This window comes from Ruditapes philippinarum, unplaced genomic scaffold, assembly GCF_026571515.1.
Source record: "Ruditapes philippinarum isolate M1 unplaced genomic scaffold, ASM2657151v2 ctg1486_1_1_1_1, whole genome shotgun sequence".
Taxonomy (NCBI): domain Eukaryota; kingdom Metazoa; phylum Mollusca; class Bivalvia; order Venerida; family Veneridae; genus Ruditapes; species Ruditapes philippinarum.
The window spans coordinates 82,796-107,297 of NW_026866592.1; the positions used below are offsets into that span (position 1 = coordinate 82,796).

Sequence of the window (24,502 nt, forward strand, 5' to 3'; positions counted from 1 at the left end):
ACGAAAACAATATTTTTCGAATACCCGACTGATTCGCGATTCCTTGCATTTTTAACCTGCTTGTATGTATGTATATATATGATCACCATTATTTTAAGTGTTTAGAACAAAGACAGCAGTCATTCAAATATGAGACAATGTGTTGTAAATGGTGTACTATAAAACAAAGTCTTAATTTAGTAACCAAATTGTTCTGTTATATCCACGTTTTTTCCTGAAAGTTAATATATTAGCCCCCGATGCCCGAGATAGCCGTGTCAAAAAAGATATTTTGCAGTACAAAATGTGATGTTTCATAGCCTATATCCTATACAAAATCAATACGATCTTTATAGAGAATCAGACATACACATCTCTCAATGTCTCACTGCCTCTCTGTCTAACTCTCCATCGTTTTCTCTTGTCCCAGCATTGATGGAATAACGACAACCTAGTAATTTGTTGCCATAGTAACGTTAACTTTATATTTCCTATTGGAGAATTTATGTTGCTGCGGTAGTGTTGTTTAACCAACATCTGTATGTTATTTGAAGTCTTGAACTTGCGATGAAACGTAAGAAAAAAGAAATACCTTTTCAAAGGATTTGAATTATTTATCTTTCTATAAATATATAGTGCTTTCATATAAACAGGAAATACTAACTTGGATTATTCTTTGATGTTGATTTTCTTTGTTGGTATTACGCAACGAAACAGGTAAATTATGTTCTTTACATTCCGCGTTATGTAAATAGTAGTTTATCATTTGATGTAGATGAAATGATATTTAATGAAGGTTGTATTGGATTCTATAACTAATTTATGAAAAACAATACAGTATTTGTTCTTCTACATAGAAATGTTTGCCTCATCTGTGCTTTGACAAACCTTTATTTAAGAAATTGTTCAGATAGGTGTTAGTCGTATACATACTTTTAATACAATGCCTTTTTTAAACAACCGAATTGTGAATTTAAAAATACTGCCAGTTATTTTACATAGTTACATATTATAGTTATTTTCAAATTTTATGATAGCAGTGCAGAAAAAAATGGCTTCCTGATCAGACGAGAAAACATCTTAACTTTGGTTATATGTTGTATCAAACAGTAAAGAAAGTATATGTAGTTGTTTTTCAACGTAAATGGTAGTTATAGATTATAGTAGGCAATTCTTGTATAATAAAAAGATATATATGAGAGAAATTAGAAAGTGCACATGGCCTCATTATCTGTACCAGATCATTTCGCGGATATTATTTATCTTTTAAAACATTTCATGGAAGCAGAGAAGAATATTGCATTTTTTATTTATTAATTGATATATCATTAATATAATACAATAATCTTTCAAATAACTTGACGATCACCACATTTTACTTGATTTTTTACTTGACCTTTTATCGTATGTCTAGCTTTTTTTATATGTGACAAATCGGACATGTTTGCCAAAAAACTGATGCGGTCTTCTAGCAGTCGGATTTGCAAAGAAACATAAAGGATTTTATTCTTCTCAGATATGATGATTTCTATGACAATGTACGATAAATATCATTTATCTAATATGTACGAACAACACCATCTATATAATAACACACAATTCATGATATTATTGTGGTACATATTACGAGTTTAGAAATTTCATATTTAAAACTGCAAATATTGGAAAAATTGCCGCATTATCAAATAACCCTATCAATCCACACGGGCTTATAAGATCATGATACAAATTGTATTTTTAAATATTTTTTAACATGGATCAAACTCTTACATATCTATAAATACATTATGTAAGAATAAATAGTTTTAAACAATAATCAAAAGGGTCTTCAACATTGTCCCTTAAATTAAATAATTAAAAATGAACTCATAAAGATAATACAGTTATTAAAACCAAACACATGCCAAGATTTTAACATGTAAAAGAAAATAGGAAGAAAACAGTGCCTTTTATTTGAAACTGCAAAGACTCACATGAAAAAGTATATTATCAATGGAAAAAAGTCCCGAAATTTACCTTCTGGTGTAGCTAAGAATTGTTCAAATTTGATATTGTTTCTAACTACATTGTATCCCTCAAGACATTTACATACTAAATGCTTGATAAAAATATGAGAAAAGCAGCACGTTTGTATCGCATGGTGAATATAATTTAATATCGATTCACAATATCTATAGGCAAAAAGATATGTTCCCCCGGGAAAGTGCAATAAACATATACAATTAGATTGTATAAATAAAGGTTGTATTTTGGTTTGATTTCCTATCCGCAATATCTGCCATGTCTGCCATAGAAATAAAAACGATAAATCCAGATTACATACTGAGGTAGAAACTTATGGTTTCTAAAAAGAACAAATAAACAATTTTATAATTACTCCCAAAGAATTTGTTAATCTTTAATTGTTATTGTAAATCGTAGTTGATATATTTTATATGGTGGCATATAACTAACAAGTTAATTAAGAGGTTAACTAGTTACGTAACTAGTTAACCACTTAATTAACTAGTTAGGTATCAGGTTAGCTAGTTACGTAACTAGTTAACCTCTTAATTAACTAGTTAGGTATCAGGTTAACTAGTTACGTAACTAGTTAACCTCTTAATTAACTAGTTAGTTATCAGGTTAACTAGTTACGTAACTAGTTAACCTCTTAATTAACTAGTTAGGTATCAGGTTAACTAGTTACGTAACTAGTTAACCTCTTAATTAACTAGTTAGTTATCAGGTTAACTAGTTACGTAACTAGTTAACCTCTTAATTAACTAGTTAGGTATCAGGTTATCTGGTGGCAGAAATATGCCACCATAATTTTAGATAAATACATATTTAAATTATATAAAACATATTTGTTCATTATAGTAAAACAAAAAGCATTTCAATGGTAAGTAAATGATAAATGGGTGTACTTTACTAACGTCTGTAATAAATCATACATACAGTTTTCATGGATTTGCAAGCTTTTCTGTCTAAATATTGATGACACAGGGATGTGTAGGCACGTCTATATTGCTCCCAGCTTTGAAAGAGATAAAAAAAGAAGATATTAACTATTGAATTCTTCTACCAAATGCATTCATTCTTTTGCAAGATTTGACTTGAATAATGAATATACTGAATATCGAGCTTAAAACTCTAGAAGCGTGTATGACCTGAAATTTGATGAAAGAAAAGACTCAGACACTATTGACTTTCGGTTTTCTGATTAAAACATTGTAATAAAATACATTCTGATATATTGAATGTATGTTGCTGGAAATTGATTGGTGACATTTTAGAAGATGTAAAAGAGAGAAGTTTTTTACCTATTATTTGACAAAAATTACGATCGGGAGTTTTAGTTGTTTTTTTTTTTTTTTTTGTTTTTTTTTTTTTTTTTTTTTTTTTTTTTTTGTTATTGTTGTTGTTGTTGCTGTTTATAAGAATGTGTAATCTAACGGTTTTGCACTGTTAAGACAAATTTATGTCGGACTCACTCTTGTATGACTTCAGTGGTAATAACATTACATCAGCTAACGCCACTGTATTTTCTTTAATCTTTTTTATATATATAAATATGTTTAGTATTCAACATAGTTTAGAAATTTATATTTTTTATAACTTCATACTAGAATAATCTCATTTATATTCTTATATTCTTGTTACGTCAGTTTGCTTGAAAACGCAAAAGTTTCATGATTCAGCCACTATGAAAACAGGTCGACTTCCATAATTTCATTGCATGTACTTGTACTACATATCACATGCCACCTATTGATTGATTATTCACCAGATAAGTGTGTGGTATGGTTAGCTTTATAATACCAGACAATTTTATTGTATGTGGTCGTTATAAAAATAAACGGATTTAATTATGTGAAAGAATTGTTACATAAACTTGACAGTAAAGGCGATAAAGCACTATAATTTTCTGCTGGAAATGATATTTAGGTCAGTATATCTGACAAACAATTTAAGTTCCCAAGAGACATAAGATTTTTATGAGTATTCGAAACAAGAGAGTTTGTTTAAAGTTGCACGCCTCCAGATTCATGCTAATTTTCATGAAAATTTTGAAAATGTATTAAAAAGTAAAATATTGCGAAGTGAACAAAGAAAATAACTTTCACATTGCAAACAACACTAACAAACCATGTTACTCATCAAAAAGAGGTCGAAATATGCTAAAGTAGCCCTGACTGCGTTAGTAACGCAATAGAAATATGTTGAAAATACTGCAAAATCGGTCATAAATTACACATAACATGGAAATAATTACTTTTATCTTGAATCTTTTGACTTTTTTTAAAATCTCAATACTTTTTTTGATTTTCTTGAAATATTTTGGTTCATCTGTAGGCATGCAGCTTTAAAAGGAAATTAACAATAGCATTAAAACCTCAGAAATAAATAACTTACATTTAAAAAATCAACGACGGCACGATGCGTTTCTTAAAATCATTGATGGAATAAATCTGTTTGTTTAAAAGCAAACTTGATAATAGTCTTTAAACCACAGACATGATGAATTGACAGTAAAAGCGTTATAGTTGGAACCGTCTTTTACTTTAAAACAAAGAGGGAATGGTTGACAAAATACCATTGTATAAAGCTTATTTAAGACTAAATAAGACTGGATTTAGATCAAAGTACTGCAGTGCTCATCAAGGTAGTATCAATATAAAACCCATTTAAGAACTTGAGATGCTTTTCAATTAGGCTTTTGCTTGAAACTTTGTGAGTGTAATTACATTGACATGTATATGACCATGAATTGTCGTAGTAACGTTTGTTTGGTTACCTCATATGTTTTCATTTGTTTATTTTCTGTACATATGCTCTATGCAGACATTTTGTTACTAAGTATCCGACAACTGCATCAATATTGATCAGGAAAAACATGTCAATGCTAAGTGCATTGAGTCTTTAAATTACAACAACAAACCTTTTCTTTGCAGACTACAGTCTTAGATTTTAATTAAGGGCATTTCTTTTGTCAATCAAAAACAACAAAAACAGTAACACAATCAAATATATGGTTTTATGTTGTCTAATTGATGTTAAAAAATCAGCGGATTTCCCTGCCAATTCACCTCGTAATAGTCCAATGTCTACATATCTCTCGAACTATATTCTTATAATGAAGCTTAAAATATAATACATAATCCTATGGCAAAATTAACATATGAATTTAGACTTTTGTTTCGGAAATTTGATTTATAAAAGTGTTCATTAGTAATGATAACTCTATTTTTTCTCAAATAGTGCAATATGAATTAGATTTTTTTAACACACTTACTTAGTTAGATGCGCAAAATATATTTTACACGTATAAACACCTGTATAAAGTGTGATCCGTCGGAAGCATTAATCACAACACTATTACATGGAAATTGCAGACTCGGTTTGATTGAGTGTGTATGTAGTTAAAGATATATTTCGCATATTTTATTTGATAAAAATATCCTTCAAGTGTTCATATTTCATCAGATAAATTGTGTTTGTGAAATATAAAAATGTTTCAATTAAATGAATCAATTAGCATGCGTATCTCGATCCTCAGCAGCTGAACAAATAAAAAGATTAAATATATTTGTTTAACCTTGATTGGCACGAGTGTGTGCGATATCTGTTTAGCTAATCGCAGAAGAAGATTTTCCAAGAGAGAAATGTTATGTGCCAGTGTATTCAGCGCTGTATTTTCATACCTTTCGTTGTAAAGAAATATATATCTAATAAATGTATGTGGATAAATTTAATGAAATAATCATAATTCATTTTTGATAAACAATAAACATTTCAAGCGTGTTTATGCTTTTATTCTAAGCAATGCATATAATCCGAATCATTCCGATTAAAGTTATTTATGAAACACAACCAAAGACTTTCAGTTTTGTTAACACACTTTCATACAACACGAATTTGACTCTAAATTAAAACAAAAACTGTACTGAAACATTAATTTTATGGTTTCAATAGTTGTTTATCTTTGAGGTTTCAGACTGAAGTAATCTTTGTAATGACAGATTTATTTCTGCCGATATAATTGTGCATTTAGAAAGGCAGATTAATTTCGAATTTCCATTTATTTGTCTAAAATATACTTGAATACATATTCAAACAGAGACTGGGTAATTTTTTATCCTTTAAGTATCTTTCAGCAACGAACAGAGCATGCGCATTCTAAGATAGTTCTCTAGATAAGACCAGTACAGCAATGAAAGCACGAAACAGCCTCACATTAGAGTTTATGTGATTAAAAACAAATTTCCAAATAAACCTTTAATTCTTCTTCATTCGAAAAAGATCGATTAGTTTCTGTGTTCCATGATTTAAAAGCTTAAGATAACAAAAGAATATACATAAAACTGATCATTAAAATGTAGAATAAACATTTATATCAAAAACAAACATATATACATACTATATTCATAATATCCCATAGATATGTTTCACTACACACTTTGTCATATACTTCACCAAATGTCAGATTTAACAATCAAATAAGCATTTTGATCCATTGGCTAAATCATTTTTTAAAGCAAAATTGATCCTGATTATGTCAAAAAAATAACATTGAATGTGTTGCACGTTTTTTTAAAGATATTTTAAGGAAGGAGAAAACATACATGTGTTTTAACTTTATGAAAGCTTTCACGTATTAAATTGTGTTTACATTATCACAATGAGGCTTGCCAATAGCAGACTTTCATTAACAGCAGCATTGTACCGTCAATGAAACCGAGCCTGAGGCATTTTCAATTTTGCAGTTTTGAGCGTTCTTTAGGCATTTCCTTTCTATCTACATAAACAGAACTTGCAAACTATCTTTATAATGTGTAACTACATAGTGTGGTTAAATGAGTTTGGATAAAATTGTCAATACTATTTAGAAATAATAAACAGGAAGGTGCTATATGATATTTGATTTATGGACACAGCTGTATATTCAATCAGCTTCTGAATCGCAGCATAGCATTATATGTCAGCCAACAAATGTATAATAATTACATATGCATGTCAATTAATCAAAACTAAAAGAAAAATGATAAGCTGGTATTTATTTTCTCATTTTCCTATTACCAGTTTGATAGCACTTAATTGAATAACGTTTAATGTTATATACTTTCAATATATTATAGAGATATTTTATGTAGATATATTTACAGATATGTCATTTTACAAAATAGTAACATCTGTCCTGTCCTAAAACAGAATGCATGTATATGTTTAATTATAGTATTTGCATTGAACAGTTTGCGCTAAGCTCTGAGATCAATTCAAGTAAATGATAAATTGTTAGTTAAAGAAATCTATCTTAAATCTCTGAAAGTGTTCATTCATGCGGAAACGGTTTTCAGACATTCGAAAAGTAAAACCACCCTCATGGTTTCAATAAAATAAGAATATCAATCGCAGAAGGAAATTCTATAACAAAATGAAGAATAAAAATACTTTCAATGAGTACAGATTAATTGCCTTTTCCTTAAAACATTTAATCTCAACGCGGCTACATGCTTAATCTTTGAGAACAATGAAATAAACAGTGGCACGTTTATTTCACGTGGAGTATATAATGTAATATTGATTCACAATATTTGTGCCGCAAAAAGATATGTTCCCTAGGGTAAGTGCGATAATAATATACAATTAGATTGTATTAATTAAGTCTGTATTATTTGGTTTGATTTCCTATTTGCAATATCTGCCATGTCTGCCATGGAAATAAAAACCGTAAATCCAGATTACATACTGAGGTAGATACTTGTGGTTTCTAAAACGAACAAATAAGCAATTTTATACAACTACTCCCAAAGAATTGGTTAATCTTTAATAGTTAAAGCTAACTGTAGTTGATATATTTCAGATGAAAAAAAAATCATCTTTAAATGATATAAAACGTATATGTTCATACTAGTTAGACATAAAAGCATTTTAGTTTTAAGTTAATGATGAACGGGTGAACTTTACTAATGTCCGAAATGAATCATACAGATGGTCCTTTTCTACCAAGTTAAAATACAATTGTGCTAGTATTTGGATAAACACGAATTCTTACTTCATGTATGTTCATTTGACTGAATTTGAGTAACATAATTTTTTTTATATATCCTGCTCATAAGATAAAACTGCCTTTTGTTAGTTTAAATGGGTTCAGTATCAGCGGCCAAAAGTTTATAGACCAAGAACATGTACTTATTATTTCATGGATGGATAAGCTTGTCTATCTAAATATTGAATGACAAAGGCATGCGTAAACACGTCCATATTGCTTCAAGCTGCTGTGAAAAAGTTTAAAAATGATATTGACTTTAACTGAATTTAACTTCTAACCCATGCATTCATTCTTGAGCAGGATTGGGCTTGAATAATGAATAAACTGAATATCAAGCTTAGAAATCTAGAAGCGTGTATGACCCGAAAGCTGATGAGAGAAAAGAATCAGACACTATTGATATTTTGTTTTCTAGACATTCTGATAAAAACATTGCAATAACATTCTGATATATTGAATGTATGTTGATGAAGATACATTGGTAACATTATATAAGATGTTAAAGAAAGTCTTTTTCAACACATGCATATCATACAACAAAAATTACCATCCTAGTTTTTCATGCCTTTTTTCATAAGGAAGTGTTATGAAACGGGTTTGCACTGTTAAGACGGTTTCGGACTCAATCTGGTCCTATGATATCTATTAAACTCGAGCAGTAATTACATTACATCGACTAAAATATTAATATTTTCTTCAATCTTTCTCGTTTATTGAAATATGTATAGTCTTCAACGCATATTAGAAATATTCTTATTTTTGCAATTTCTTACTAGGATAATCACATTTGTATTCTTATGTCAGTTTACTTGAAAACGCAAGAATTTCATGATTCTGCCTCTATGAAAATAAGTCGATTGCTATGTTATGTTTTCTATTATTCCTTTACATGTACTTGTACTACAAAAAACAGGTATAAAATATGTATCATGTCGCCTTTTGATTGATTATTCACCAGATAAGTGTTTGGTATGGTTAGCTTTATAAAACCAGACCGGTCGTTATAAAAATAACCAGATTTAATTATGTGGAAGAATTTTTACATAAACTTAACAGTAAAGGCGACAAATCACTGTAATTTTCTACTGGATATGATATTAAGGTCAGTATAACTGACGCACAAACCAAGTTCCTAAGAGACATATTGATGAATACTTATCATGATGTATTTTTTACAATTATTTAAAAAATGAAGTTTGTTAAAACCAGAACGTCTCCAGAGTTTTGCTTATTTTTGATGAAATTTTTAAAAATGTATAGCAAAGTAAAATGTAAATAACAAAAAAACTTCATATTTGCAAACAGACTTCAACCATGTTAAATTTAATAAAAATGTAAAAAAAATTTCAACAATAACCCTTTTGGATATAACGAAAAATTTAAAAATTTTTGAAAAACTGCAAAAACGATAAAAATTGAACTAAAAAGGAAAAAAGTACTTTTATTTTGAATATTTATACATTTCTTAAAATCTCAATACATTTTGTTTCAAGCTTGATTTCCTTGAAATATTTTCATTCATCTTTCATCTAAAAAAAGCAACGAGATCACTTTGCGTTATGTAAAATCATAATTAAATGAATATGTTTGATTAGAAGCAAACTTGACAGTAGTCCTTAAACCACAGAACTGGTGGATTGACAGTAAAATATTTATAAAAGGAATGGTATTTTACTACCAAAACAGACGGGATGATTTACCAAAACAAAAACATTTTATAAACATAATATTGAACTAAATGAGATTCAGTTCAATGTCTTGCAGAGCTCATCAGGATAGTATCAACAAAAAACCCATTTAAAAACTTTGTATGTTTTATATAAGACTTTCTCTTGGTAGTTTGTAAGTGTATTTTCATTTACATATACTTCTTGTTATTTGTTTTCTACGACAACACACATACTTGATGTAGAAAACCCAGAACATTTAACAGTGTTGTTGTTTTTAAAATAACTTAGAGTAATAACAAACGTCTATGTATTTTCTGAACATCCCTTGTGTATGACTATGCATTTCCGTACTAACGTTTGTTTGGCTACATCAAATGTTTTCATTTGTTGTTTTTTAAAAACATCTACTTTAAAGTCTCTGCAGACATACATTTTTTACTAAGCATCCGACATCAGCATCAATATTGATCAGCAAAAACATGTCAATGCTAAATGCATTGAGTCTTAAAATTACAACAACAAACTTTTTCTTTGCAGACTGCATTCTTATATCATAATTAAGGGCGTTTCTATTGTCAGTCAAAGACAACAAAAACAGTACCATAATCAATTATGTGGATTTATGTTGTCTAATTTATGTTAAAAAGAATCGTCGGATTTCCCTGCCAATTCACCTCGTAATAGACCAATGTCTTTATACCTCTTGAACTATGTTCTCATAATGTTTAAGCTTATAATATTAAACATAATCCTTTAGCAAAATAATCATATGAATTTACATGTTTTTGTTTCGAAAATATAATTTATAAAAGTGTTAATTAGACATGATAAATCGACTTCTTTCGTTTTTTCAAACAGTGCAAATACTAGTAGTCATAAAACGATTGAACGTTATCAGTTTAACACCATCATTAGTACCCGTGTTACTTTTTCAATTAAACTTTTACCTGCTAAATGCCATAGATAGACGTTTTTCATTTCCATTTTCAATCTGAAAAAAAACATTCATCGTATTTAGGTATTTTTTTTTTAATTATATTTACTGAAAAGTGCATGTCATGGTGAGGTTGGTCTGCGCCCTGGTCGCATGGGTAGAAACAAATGTCACCAGCAGGCCAAGGGTACAGTTACCTCAGCAAGGTATTATACATGTGAATTTGAAGCAAACATAGAATATCATTTGAATACATGTACTATGTAACTCAGCATTTTACCCATTTTGATATTCAAGTGAGCTTGTTCGAAGGTGTTCTTTAAAGATTATTTGACTAACAAAGTGAACTACAAATTTAAAGAGAGAGATAAAACTAAAATATACACGTATCTAAATTCACTTGTGAAGTTTTTCAATCAATGTATAGGTTTTCATTCTACAACGAACATGTGTGAGCGTGTTCGAATGCAATAAGGTGTTCCGAAAATTTTACTGGACTATAAACTACACACATTTATTCCAGGTGATATGGTTTTATTCTACAATGAATATGCGTTAGAATTCAAACAACAACGCATTGCCTAGAAACATGTCATGCATTTTTCTGGATAACATGCTGATTATAATCTAAAAAACTATTAAACTATGTAACACTGCATGTGAAGAAATAATCGCTCAGTGTCTTGCTTAGTCAGATGTGTAAAATATATGATATATAAACCTGGACAAAATGTGGTCCCTCGGAAACGTAAATCACAATAACATTACATAAAAGTTGTAGACTCGGTTTGATTTAGTCTGTGCATGAGGGATAATAAAAAGTACAACATCCCTCATGTCCCCTAGAACCTTGAGTCAATTTTCAACACTTAAAAGTGTTGGAATTAATGATCCCGAAGGACCAGAAAAATATGACAGCACTGAAGATTTTGATAAGTTGTATGGCCCAGTGTTAGCAGTTATAAACACATGTTCTGAGCAAATAATCGTTTATTCACGCGGAAATTCTTTACAATAATTTTATCATAAACCGCAGTTCCTTTATTTGAGGGAAAAAATGGAAATCACTCGATAATTTTTCAGCTACTGAGCATACAGATTATATAAACATCGTAATTATCTAATAAAATCGGCGTCAAAAACGTTTTATAAAATATTAAAACTTAATTGGCATTTCCTGTTTATTTAAAAAAAAATCAAAATAATGAGAAAGTTTGAAAAATTATTTAATACGTTATTAGAATATTTGTTTATATATTTCCACTAGATTGCAAATATTCCATAACTATGGATCCTAGAAGTTTATATCAGTAAAATATTTTACAATATTCGGTCAATTTATGAATGAAATTTACATATACTATACGTAAATAATATAAAAGATATATTTCCACATATTTTATATGATAGAAATATCCTTCAAGTGTTCGTATTTTATCAAACAGCAACTTGTGTTGCGTTTGTGAAATATAAAAACGTTTCATTTAAATGAATCAATTAGAGTGAGTTTCTCACAGCAGTATATGTTAGATTAGATTTATTTCTGTATGGAATAAATATACATGAACATTTAAAACAACAAATACGGTACAAACGTTTAACCCATTACTTCATATACACGCCTTTTAACGCCTTTTTCACCCCCCCCCCCCTTTTTGTTGTCTCAAATGGTGAAAAAATGCATTATTTAGGCCCTTAACGCTTGTTTTTGTTTGAGAAATGTTGTTAAAAAAAGTGACCACTTTTTCGGCGCGGCCCCCCAACCAAAAGATACATCAGGGGGTTGCCAGAAGGGGAATGTGCCCCCTTCTGTTTGGGGGGTTTGAAGGGGGGCGGAGTCCCCCTCATCGCCAAGAAAATTTTGGACTTGTGAGAGGCTATAAATGACCCCAGATTGATCATAAGGTAACGTGTAACCAACGCTGAAAAGCATTTGACTCCATCTCAATCCATTGAGAAGTTGCAGCACTTTGAAATCAATTATAATGGAAAAAATCAACGCAAAATAGTGATTTTTGGCAATTTTGAGATGTCCCCTCTTTGCCATGGTAACAGAAAATTTAAGCCTGAGCAAGTTGTTGCAAGAACAATGGTCCAGTCAACATTTGTGCCAAGTTTGATTAGTGTTGAAGCAGTTTTTATAGTATTATAGCAATTTGAATTTGTAACGGGAGACTTTTCAATGAAAACAGCCATTTTTCACAAAATGCTCATGAAGTAATGGGTTAACATACATGAGAATAAATAAGCCATGACATGCACACCAACACCACGGATAGCTCAAAAATGCGTTGTGACCCCCTCTGTTGGTGACATGACATAGAGAGTCTTTATGCACTGCTTTAATTAGATATTATCACAGTTAGATTTCAATTATTTAAAAACAGTTTGACTAGACTTTCAGCATTGTAACAAAAACAGAATAAATATACTAGGAATCAAATGATAAAATTAAAAATCATTACATATTTCACCTTCAAAAACAAATTATCATTGTATCAATTTAAAAGCATGACTGTCATTTCATCTCATCATTGTAATATATTACGCTGGTCTTTCAGGATTCTAAAACATTTAGTGTTGAAGCTTCAATATTGTTTAAATATGCAATAGGTTTGTCAAATTATTCACATTCCATTACTTTACATTGATAGACAAGTTGCGGTTTTTGCTTTTTGTTATTCATTGCTTTGCAGGCATTCTTAATTTTCCGTTTATTGGATGGATGGAATAAGAACCAAATTAATATCATATTTACTGTGTTTGTGTTTCTATACCGTTAACATGTTTAAATAGTGAGTTGTGCTTTAGGCGGTTCATGGATGGTAGCTAGCAATTGTACCGTACATGAACAAGGTCAACAAGACCAAGCCTGCAACATTTTCATGTTTGCCGTTTTTGACGTTCTTCGGAGATTTCTGTTCTCCATGAACAAACAGACCGTGCCAAATATCTTTATAATTTGCTAATAACTAGTTGTACGGTAATGTATAAAATTGTCAATACTAATTAGAAGAAAATAAACAAAAAAGGTGCTATATGATATTGGATTTATGGACACAGCTGTAAATTTAATCAGCTTCTGAATCTCAGCATACCATCATATGTCAGTCTATCAACAAATGTATTATATTTACATGTCAATTAATCAAAATTAAAGCTGGTATTTATTTTCTCATTTTCTTATTACCAGTTTTGTAGTGCTTAATTGAAATACGTATAAAGTAACATTATTTCAATATATTATAGAGATATGTAATATAGATATATTAAACAGATATGTCATTTTTAATGATACATTATACAAAATATCAACATCTGTTTTTAAACAGAATATGTGTTTAATTATAGTATTTGCATTGAAATGATTTGTGATCAGGTCTATTATTTGTCCTGAACATTTTGTTTCTAAGTTAAAGATAGATTGTTTGTAAAAGAATTGTATCTTAAATCATTTATGTGCAAACGGTTTTCAGAAATTCGAAAAGTATAACCATCGTAATAGTTTCACTATGTAAAAATATAAATCATGGAAGGAAATCCTGAAACAAACTCCTCTATGTTGAATAAAGCTTTCAATGGATACTGATTAATTTCCTTTTCCTTAAAACATGTAATCTCAACGCGGCTACATAATTTATGTTTGAGAACAATGAAATAAACAGTGGCACGTTTGTTTGACGTGGAGTATATAATTTAATATTGATTCACAATATTTGTGCCGCAAAATGATATGTTCTCCAGGGAGGCTAAGATAAACACATACAATTAGATTGTATTAATTAAGGTTGTATTTTTGTTTTGATTTCCTATCCGCAATATCTGCCATGTCTGCCATGGAAATAAAATTACATACTGAGGAAGATACTTGTGGTTTCTAAAAAGAACAAATAAACAATTTTATACAACTACTCCAAAATAATTGGTTTATCTTTAATTGTTATTGTAAATCATAGTTACTTTGTTTTTAGATATCAAGTAAATCTTTAAATAATACAAAACATAGTTGATCATAAAAGTAAGCTAAAAAATCATTTTAATGGTTAACAATTGATTATGGGTTTTACATTACTAACGTTCCAAATGATCCTTTTTAGCCAAGCTAAATTTCATTCATACTAGTGTTTGATTTCACATAGTTTCTTGTAATATGTATGTTCATTCAACTGTATTCGAGTAACATATATATCCTGCTTTGAATACATTACTGCTTTTTGTTAGTTTGAATGATTTCTATGTGAATGTCAGCGGACAAAAGGTTTCTAGAGCATGGTAATATCTTATGGATTGGCAAGCTTTTCTGTCAAAATATTGATGATACAGGCATGTGTAGGCACGTCTATATTGCTTCAAGCTTTGAAAGAGTTAAAAAAGATATTGACAATTGAATTTAACTTCTACACATGCATTCATTCTTTTGCAAGACTTGACTTAAATAATGAATACACTATATCATAAAGCTTAAAATCTAGAGGCGGGAATGATCTTAAAGTTCAATGATGAGAGAAAAGAAAGCAGACACTATTGATATTCGGTTTTCTAGACATTGTGATCAAAACATTGTAATAAAGTACATTCTGATATATTGAATATGTGTTGCTGGAAATTCATTGATTACATTTCATAAGATGTACAAGAAAGTACATATCCACAAGTCTATCATATAACAAATTCAAAATTAAGATCAGAATTTTCATGTCTTTTTTCATGTTTTCTTATTCTTCTACTTCTTCTTCTTTTCCTTCTTCTTTTTCTTCTTCTTCTTCTTCTTCTTCTTCTTCTTCTTCTCCTTCAATAGAAAGTGTAATCTAACGGTTTTGCACTATTTAGATTTATGTCTGACTCACTCTGGTGCTACAACTTGTTAGACTTCAGCGGATAACTTCATTACACTTTATTTTCTTTAATATTTCTCGATTCTAAAAATACGTTATGTCTTCAACGTAGATTACAAATATATTTTATAAGTTCATGCTAGGAAAGTCCTTATTTACATTCTTCTGATGTCAGTTTGCTTGAAAACGCAAGCATTTCATGCTTTTGTCATTATGAAAACAGGCTGACTACTATGTTATGTTCTCCATAATTTCTTTGTATGGACTTGTACTACAGAATATGTATCATTCCAATTGACTGATTATCACCAGACAAATGTGTGGTATGGTTAGCATTATAATACCAGACAATTTTATTGTATGTGGTCGTTATAAAAATAATCGGATCTTATTATGTGAATGAATTGTTACATAAAATTTACAGTATATGTAAATGATATTTAGGTCAGCATATATATCTGACACATAATCCAAGTTCCTAAGAAACATAGTGATGAATATATTTCATTTTGTAATTCCTGCAATAATTTAAAACAAGCGAGTTTGTTAAAAGCAGCATGCCTCCAGATTTATGCTACTTTTCATGAACATTTTGAAAATATATTAAAAAGTAAAATAGTGTGCAGTGAACAAAGAAAATAACTTAAACATTGCAAACAGCACTTACAACCCATGTTAATAACCAAAAACAAGAGATCAAAATATGCAACAATAACCATTACTGCGTTAGTAATGCAATAGAACCTTTACTCATGTTTGATTTTCTTGAAATATTTTGATTCATCTGGAGGCAAGCAGCTTTCAAAGCAAATTGACAATAGACTTTAAACCACAGAATAAGATAACATACATTTAAAAAGCAACCACAGCACGATGTGTTACTTAAAGTCATAGCTGGATTAGATATGTTTGTTGAAATGCAAACTTGACAATAGTCCTTAAACCACAGAAATAATGGATTGACTGGAAAAGATTTTTTAGAGGGAACCGTATTTTACTTAAAAACAAATAAAAGTGGAAATAGTTGTAAAAAAAGATTTGCAGCGCTCATCACGGTGGTATCAAATAAAAATTTATTTAAGAACTTCAGGTGTTTTATATTAGGCATTCTCTTGATACTTTGTAAGTGTAGTTACATTTACATGTATATGACCACAGTGACTAGGCACATTGTTGGGATTTGTTTTAATGATTTATTGCGGGTTGGTACAATGGCATGGTTTGGATTTGCGTTTTCACACGTAGAAAATCGAGTGGCGACTGGTTGCATGGTTGTGTTGGACCCAGCAAAAATACGATATTCCATCCAAAATATCGGTTTGTTGATCAAAAACGGCTTAAGTGGGGACAATAATGTTATTGTCAACGTCTGGTTATGTCATTTAGCTGCAATTTGATATATAGCTTTATATGATTTACGTAAGAAAGACTTTGCAATTTCGTCTTAAATTGAACTAGTTGCATTCGGCCGATTTATGTTGTCTAATTAATGTTAAAAAGAATCATGCGATTTCCCCTTGCAGTTCACCTATACTAAGACCAATGTCTGTATATCTCTTGAACTATATTCTCATAATTAATCTTCTTATGATAATCATAATCATTTGACAAGAAAGTCATTTGCATTGATATTGTTTTGTTTCGTAGATTTAATTTATAAAAGTGTTAATTAGACATGATAAATCTTTCTTTTTTTCCTTTTTTCAAACAGTGCAAATGGTCATAAAGAAAAGATTGAACACCATGATTAGTGCCCTTGTAACCTTTCCAATTAACCTTTTACCTGTTTAATACCTTAAATAAACTTTTTCCATTTCCATTTTCAATCTGATCAAAACCATTCATCGTATTTATGTAGAATTTCAAAAAATGACTGAATAGCAAACAGTGCATGCCATGGTCAACTTCATCTGCACTTATCGCATGGGTAGAAACAATTGCCGTCAGAAGGCTAAGGATTCATTAATCTCAGTAGAGGATTATACCTGTTATACTATTTGAAGCAAAATGTCATTTAACCTTTACCCTCATATAGACGTGTTTTGACGGCTTTTTGCACACCTCCCCTTTTTGAGTGAAAAAATGCCCTATATATTATATCTAGGCCCCAAACACTGTTTTTCGTTTGAGAAATGTTGTTAAAAAAGTTACCACTTTTTCGGCGCGGCCTCCCATCAAAATGATACATCAGGGGGTTGCCAGAAGCGGGATGTGCCCCCTTCTGTTTGGTGGGGGTTGTAGTCCGCCTCATCGCCAAAAAAAATTTGGACATGTGACGGGCTAGAAATGGCCTCAGGTCGATCTTAAGGTGACGTGTAACCAACGCTGAAAAGCCTTTTACTCTATCTCATTGCATTGAGTTGCAGCATTTGGAAATCAGTTTTGATGGGGAAAAAAACAATGCAAAATAGTGATTTTTCGCAATTTTGAGACGTTCCCTCGTTGCCATGGTAACAGGAAATTTAAGATTGAGCATGTTGTTACAGATGTTATGGTTCAGTAAATATATGTGCCAAGTTTAATCAGTATTGAGGCATTTTTCATAGTTTTATAGCAGTTAGAACTTGTAACAGGAGGCTTTTCAATGAAAACGGCCATTTTTCACAATATGCTAATGGGTACATTTACTATCAGCTATTTATATACATTTTGATTTTTGAGTAAGCGTGTTCGAATGCCAATAAAAAAGGTATTCTTTAAAGATAATTTAACTAGGACTATAAACTACACATTTAAAAGAGAGAGAAACTAAAATATTAACTTATATAAAATTCAGTTATGAAGATTTATTCATTCAAGGCGATATGTTTTCATTCTACAATGAATATGTGTAGGAAATCAAAGTACAGCACATTGAATAGAAACATATGATGAAATTTTTTGGATGACATGCTGATTATGATCTGAGAAAATATGAAACTATGTAACACTGCATGTGAAGAAATAATCGCTCAGTTAGTTGCGCAAAATATATGATATAAAAACCTGGATAAAATGTGATCCCTCGGAACAAAATTTCATGAAAATTGCAGACTGGGTTTGATTGATTCTGTACATGAGAGATAATAAAAAAACATCCCTAAGCCCCCCCACCCCAGCACCGTCTTGAAAGGTACTCAATTTTAACACTTAAAAGTGTTGGAATTAATGATCCCGAAGGACAAGAAAAAAGATAACAACACTGAAGATTTCGATAGGTTGTATGTCCAAGTGTAAGCAGTAATAAGCAATATATGAGATCCTGTAACACATTTTTTATGGTTTTATTTCATAAATATGATGCTCAAATTAAGATTTATCAATATTGTAAGTTCCAATAAGCATTATTTATAAAGATATTACCGAATTTAACATTTCATGTAAATAAAGGGTGGTAATAAGAAGTTTTTTCTATAAATTCTAAGTCAAATTTTCCAATAAGAAATGAATGCATGTAATTCATATAATATAATGTGCACAAATATTTGCAGTACACATTTTTCATATTCTTCGATGTTTGAAAATTGTTTTATTTGCATAATTATATACATATATAATTTTTTGCAAGTGTGGTATACACACAGTAACAATATCAATCACAAAACATACAGGATCTTTAACATACGCAGTTATATAACATGCAAAACTTCTTAACAAAGAGTTTATTATACACCAATTTTCGTTTATTTGAGGAAGAAATGGACAAAACTTGGTAATTTTACAGATGTTGTGTATGAAAATTATATAAACATCGCAATTATCGTAAAATTCGTTTCAATTAATTAATTCTCGATCTTTAACAGCTGAACAAATAAAAAGATTAAATATATTTGTTTAACCTTCACTGGCACGAGTGTGTGCGATATCTGTTCAGATAATCTCAGAAAAAGATAAGAATTAAAATGCTTTATGCCAGACGAGTGTATTTAGGCATTTATTTTTAACTTTCGTTGTTAAGAAATAAAGGTCTAAAATATGAATTAATTTAATCAGATATTTATATTCCATTTGTAATGATTAATAAACATTTCATGGTTGTTTATGCTTAAAGTAATACAATGCAGAGCAATGCATAAATCGGAACCATTCCGGTTAAACTTATGTACACATGTATGAATCACTACTAAAATATTTCGGTTTTTATCAACACACTTTCATACGACAAGAACTTGTTGCGATAAAATATATAAAGAGTTGTCTGTAAATAAAAAAAACTGTACTCTATCAATCATTTTATGGTTTCAATAGTTGTTTATCTTTGAAGTTTCAGACTGAATTATTTTTCAAATGAACACATTCATTCCTGTCGATATAAACGTGCGGTTAGAAAGACAGATTGATTTCGAATTTCCATTTATTTGTCTACAATATACACATATTAAAACAGATGCAAGGTCAGTTTTTATCTTTAAAGTTTCTTTCAACACTCAACGAAACATGCACGATTAAAGATATCTCTGTAGATAAGACAAACAAAGCAATGAAAGCAAGAAACAACCTCACAGTAGAGTCTATATGATCATAAACAAATTCCAAAACAAACCTTTTATTTTTCTTCAATCGAACGAGATTTGTTTGTTTCATAGACTATAAGGTTATGATAACAAAAGAATATACATAGAATTAAAATCAAACATACATATAAAAATTATACATTCATAATATTCCATAGTTGTGTTTAACAAAACATGTTTCTACTTTCACTAAATGTCCGATTTAACTCAAATAATCAAATAAGCATTTTGATCTTGTCCTAACCATTTGATAAAAACAAGATTGGTCCTAATTATGCCAAAAGTATCGTTGAATGAACAACATGTTTTTTTATACATATTTGGATTTTCAGAAAGAATTAAAAGATATTTTGACTATAAGAAAGAAAGAAAAGTTCACGATTTAAGTTTTGTTTTTGTTTTCATGCCATTTAGGGGTTCCCCAATGGCAGACTTTGACTTACGTCAGCATATGTTAGATAAGATTTATTTCGGTATAAATATATAAACATGAACATCATATCCTGTGTAAATAAATGCTTTCAATAAGATATTATCACAGCTAGATATAGATTTCAATAATTTTAATACAGTTTGACTGGAATCACAGTCTTGTAACAAATTATAAACATAATAAATGTACTAGGAAGCAGATGATAAAATGAAATAAATATACATTAGTTTACCTTAAGACAAACTACATTAAAAACAAATTATCATTGTTATCATATTAAAAGCTTGAAGTTGTAAGTTGATGTCTGTCACTTCACTTCAGCATTGTTATATATTCCTGATGCGAAAACATTTAGTGTTAAAGGTTGAATACTGCATTTAGTGTTAAAGGTTGAATACTGCCTAAACAGGCACTAGGTTATGTCAAATGCTTCACGTTTCATTAATTTATATAATTAGGCGAATTTGCAGTTTTACTTTTTTGTCATCATTGCTTTTTTGTCATCATTGCTTTATGACATTCTTAATTTCTCGTTTAGGGGTGGATGAATTAATAAACCAAATTAAAATTGTGTTTTACTTTGCTTCTTAATGAAATATTTCATCGTTAATGTATTTAAATGTTGCGTTTTACTTAAGTCGGTGCTAGGGAGCATTAATGCTTGCTTGCACTTGTACCGTCCATAAACAGGGTGAATAAAACCGAGCTTGCAACATTTTCAGTTTTGCCGTTTTTGACGTTCTTTTGGAATTTCCTTTCTATCTATATAAACAAAACATGAAAGATATTTTTATAATTTCTAACTTATTTATGTATAAATTGACAATAATATTTAGAAAGAATAAACAAAAAGGTGCTGTATGATTTTTGATTTATGAACACAGCTGTATTTTTTATCAGCTTCTGAATCTCAGCATAACATCATATGTCAGCCTATCAACAAATGTATTATAATTACATTCAGCATGTCAATTAATCAAAAAATAAGAAAAGATAATTAGCTGGTATTTATTTACTCATTTTCTTATTACCAGTTTGATAGCGCTTAATTGAATAACGTTTAAAGTACCATTTCAATATATTATGTAGATATATCACGTAGATATATTATACAGATATGTCAGTTGTTATGATACATTATACATAATAGTAACATCTGTCCTAATACAGAATATCTTATGTTTCATTACAGTATTTTCATTGAACAGTTTGTATTAAACTTTGACATCACTTCTATATATATTTTTTTTTTGAAAAGACTGTTTCCAAGTTAAAGATAAGTTGTTTATAAAGACATTAACATTAAACCTCTAATAGACTACGTTCATGCGGTTTCAGGAACGGTTTTAAGACATTCGAAAAGTAAAACCATCGTAATATTTTCATTAATTTAAGAATATGAATCATTGAAAGAATCCTGAAATAAACTCTGGGATAAAAGAAAAAGCTTTCAATGGGTACAGATTCTTAAAAACATTTAATTTCATAGCGGCTACATGCTTAATGTTTTAGAACAATAAGAAAAACAGTGGCACGTTTGGTTCTCGTGAAGTATATAATTTAATATTGATTCACAATAATTGTGCCGCAAAATAATATGTTCTCCAGGGATTCAGCGATAAACACATACAATTAGATTGTATTAGTAAAGGTTGTAATGTGTTTGATTTTCTAGCTTGTAACTGTCAGGGAAATAAGAAAAAACTCAGGGAAATATTACTTTTAAGTAAACTTTAGGAAATAAATTATTTTCTGAAAAGAAAAAGAAAACTTGTTATAGATGTTGCAAATAAATTTGTTTATCCATTTAATGGTCTCGATGTTTAAATAAACATGTAAGGATATGAGAACTTTATGTTACAGTTAATTAATACATGTAGTACATTGTCATAGTAGTTTTACGAATGACACATACAGGTTTTTTTACCTTCCTGTAAAAAAATGAAAAAAAAAAAGATTTTTTTTTGTCATATAATTCGAATTCACGTGATATTTTATTATATTAATTTTTATTTTTTTTTTTTTTAATTTGCTAAATTTTGTAATAAACAGGTCTTGATGAGAAATAGCAATAGTACATGTATTAATACAATTTTAATATGAAATTTATCAGCCAACAATTTTCAGCATCGCCAGACCTAATAGATATGTAAGCCATTCTGGCTTAGCACTAGTTGGATCGCCACATGTTATGCAACAAATACTCATCACTGCATAAATGCACAAACATTTTAATTGTTAGATATACATTGATGTTAAAAAAATCTTCAAGCACAAAACCCAGAAGAGTTGCATGACCTATAGACTCAGTGCTCAGAAACAAAATATATATGTTTGAAAATAACCAGACACTCAGATTATAACATAGTTATGACATGCACTCTAACTTTATTAACTTTATAATATTGTTAGATACAACGCATATCAACATTATAACATTGTTACGATCATGGGCGTTTTACATGTTTTTCAATTAATGATTATATTTCACAGAGACATTTATCTGCCTGTATTATAGCGTTTAGACAGGTTAATGTCTGACTAATGCGGGAAATATTAAACATATAGTTAACCTTATTAAATAGATAAAATCGTTTACTTACAAGACGCCCAAAACGACAAAATTGAAAATATTCTGACTGATTATGTCCGTGGACTTCATGTGTAAATGTAATCTTATGTCCACGACCCCTAGCACCGGTTTAAGCAGAACTGAACATTTAAACTTGGACATGATTGGATTTCATAATAAATATCACTGATCAATATAGATCAGATAACTGTATGGCGATCGAAATGACGAAATGACCTGTTATTAGCTTTTGCTTAGAAATGCTCCATATCATATTTCATTCGCTTACGTAATTGGTTTGTATTATATTGTCTGTTATTGGTCTCGAATGTATGTGTTAACGTTATACCATAACTGTTGATTGACATTTATCAATACTTTATCTGTAAGCTATACGAGGCTACAACATCAGACACTTTTTATTGTTTTCAGAGTTTCAGAAAAAAAACAGAACATGAGAAATAAACCAGATTCGATTATATGAAAGAAGTTTGTTACGTTGATAATACTTTTTTGTTGTGGAAATGATATCTGGGTCAAAATAAATGACGCATGACCCGATACCTTATTGAATATAGTAATGGGCATACTGAAAATTTCAATCCATAATTTTCATCATACATAAAGTAACTTTTAAGAATATATTATTCAAATAAATGTAATTTTTTAAGGCAACATTGTAAAAGTCTTAGGATATGATCACATCTAGACACAAACTGTGACAAGTCTTTTTAGCAGGGTAAACAAATAAGAAAAGTTTAGGAAATATCAGAGAAAAGTAAAAAAATGGTTAGAATGCTATGTCAAATCATTTTAGCGCTAACCAGGATAGTGTCAAAAATGAAACTTATTCACAATCAAAGGACATAAACTTGTGCATGAGACCATGAAAGAATATAGCTGCCAATGTTTTTGTAATGCGTTGTTGTGTTATACATACAATTATTTTTGTTAGCTGGACTATCATAAAAGGCGTCTTACACGAGTGTCATAATAAATTATTTATAAATGATTTTAACCTGTCTATTTTATTTCAAGAATGTTTGGATATTCACTGCAATAAGTACCTACGACTGTCTGTGTCTTAGTAAACTTTTTCCGAATTTTATCACACTCTTTTTTCCCTCAATTACAATCAAATATCTTAATATCTCAATGATGTATTATTATTTTTTTTTCTTGTTTTTTTTTTTAACAGAGAAACACATAGCCTGCTGGTTGCAAAGGTTCTAATCATACAACCAGAACAAACCAATATACACATTAATATTATGGCTAACATCTGATCATTCGCTATTCAGTTAATATGTATCTTGAAAGTTTCCCTAAAGGTTTAAGATTAAATTGTAGCTACTGTACTTTAACCGTTAATCCAAAACGTTTACCTGGTACTTATTTGATAAATTATGGCAGAAATTTCAAATGACTTGAATAAAATGATTATAATGATATTTTGTTTGAAGTGTTATGCCAGTCAATTGATTGATAATTGTTTAGATTAAGAGATTAAGAGGCTTAATTTCAGGTTCGAAATTTTGATAATGAACAAAA

General features: G+C 29.6%; 1 protein-coding gene across 1 annotated transcript in view; it reads left to right on the forward strand.

Moving 5' to 3' along the window:
- Positions 1-370: 370 nt before the first annotated feature.
- The window catches only part of LOC132732997 (neuronal acetylcholine receptor subunit alpha-10-like), a 51,713-nt gene continuing 27,581 nt past the window's right edge, over positions 371-24,502 (forward strand). Inside the window, exon 1 of the mRNA XM_060719555.1 lies at positions 371-696. The gene's annotated coding sequence lies outside the window, so the exon portion shown is untranslated. The remainder of the gene's footprint in view (positions 697-24,502) is intronic.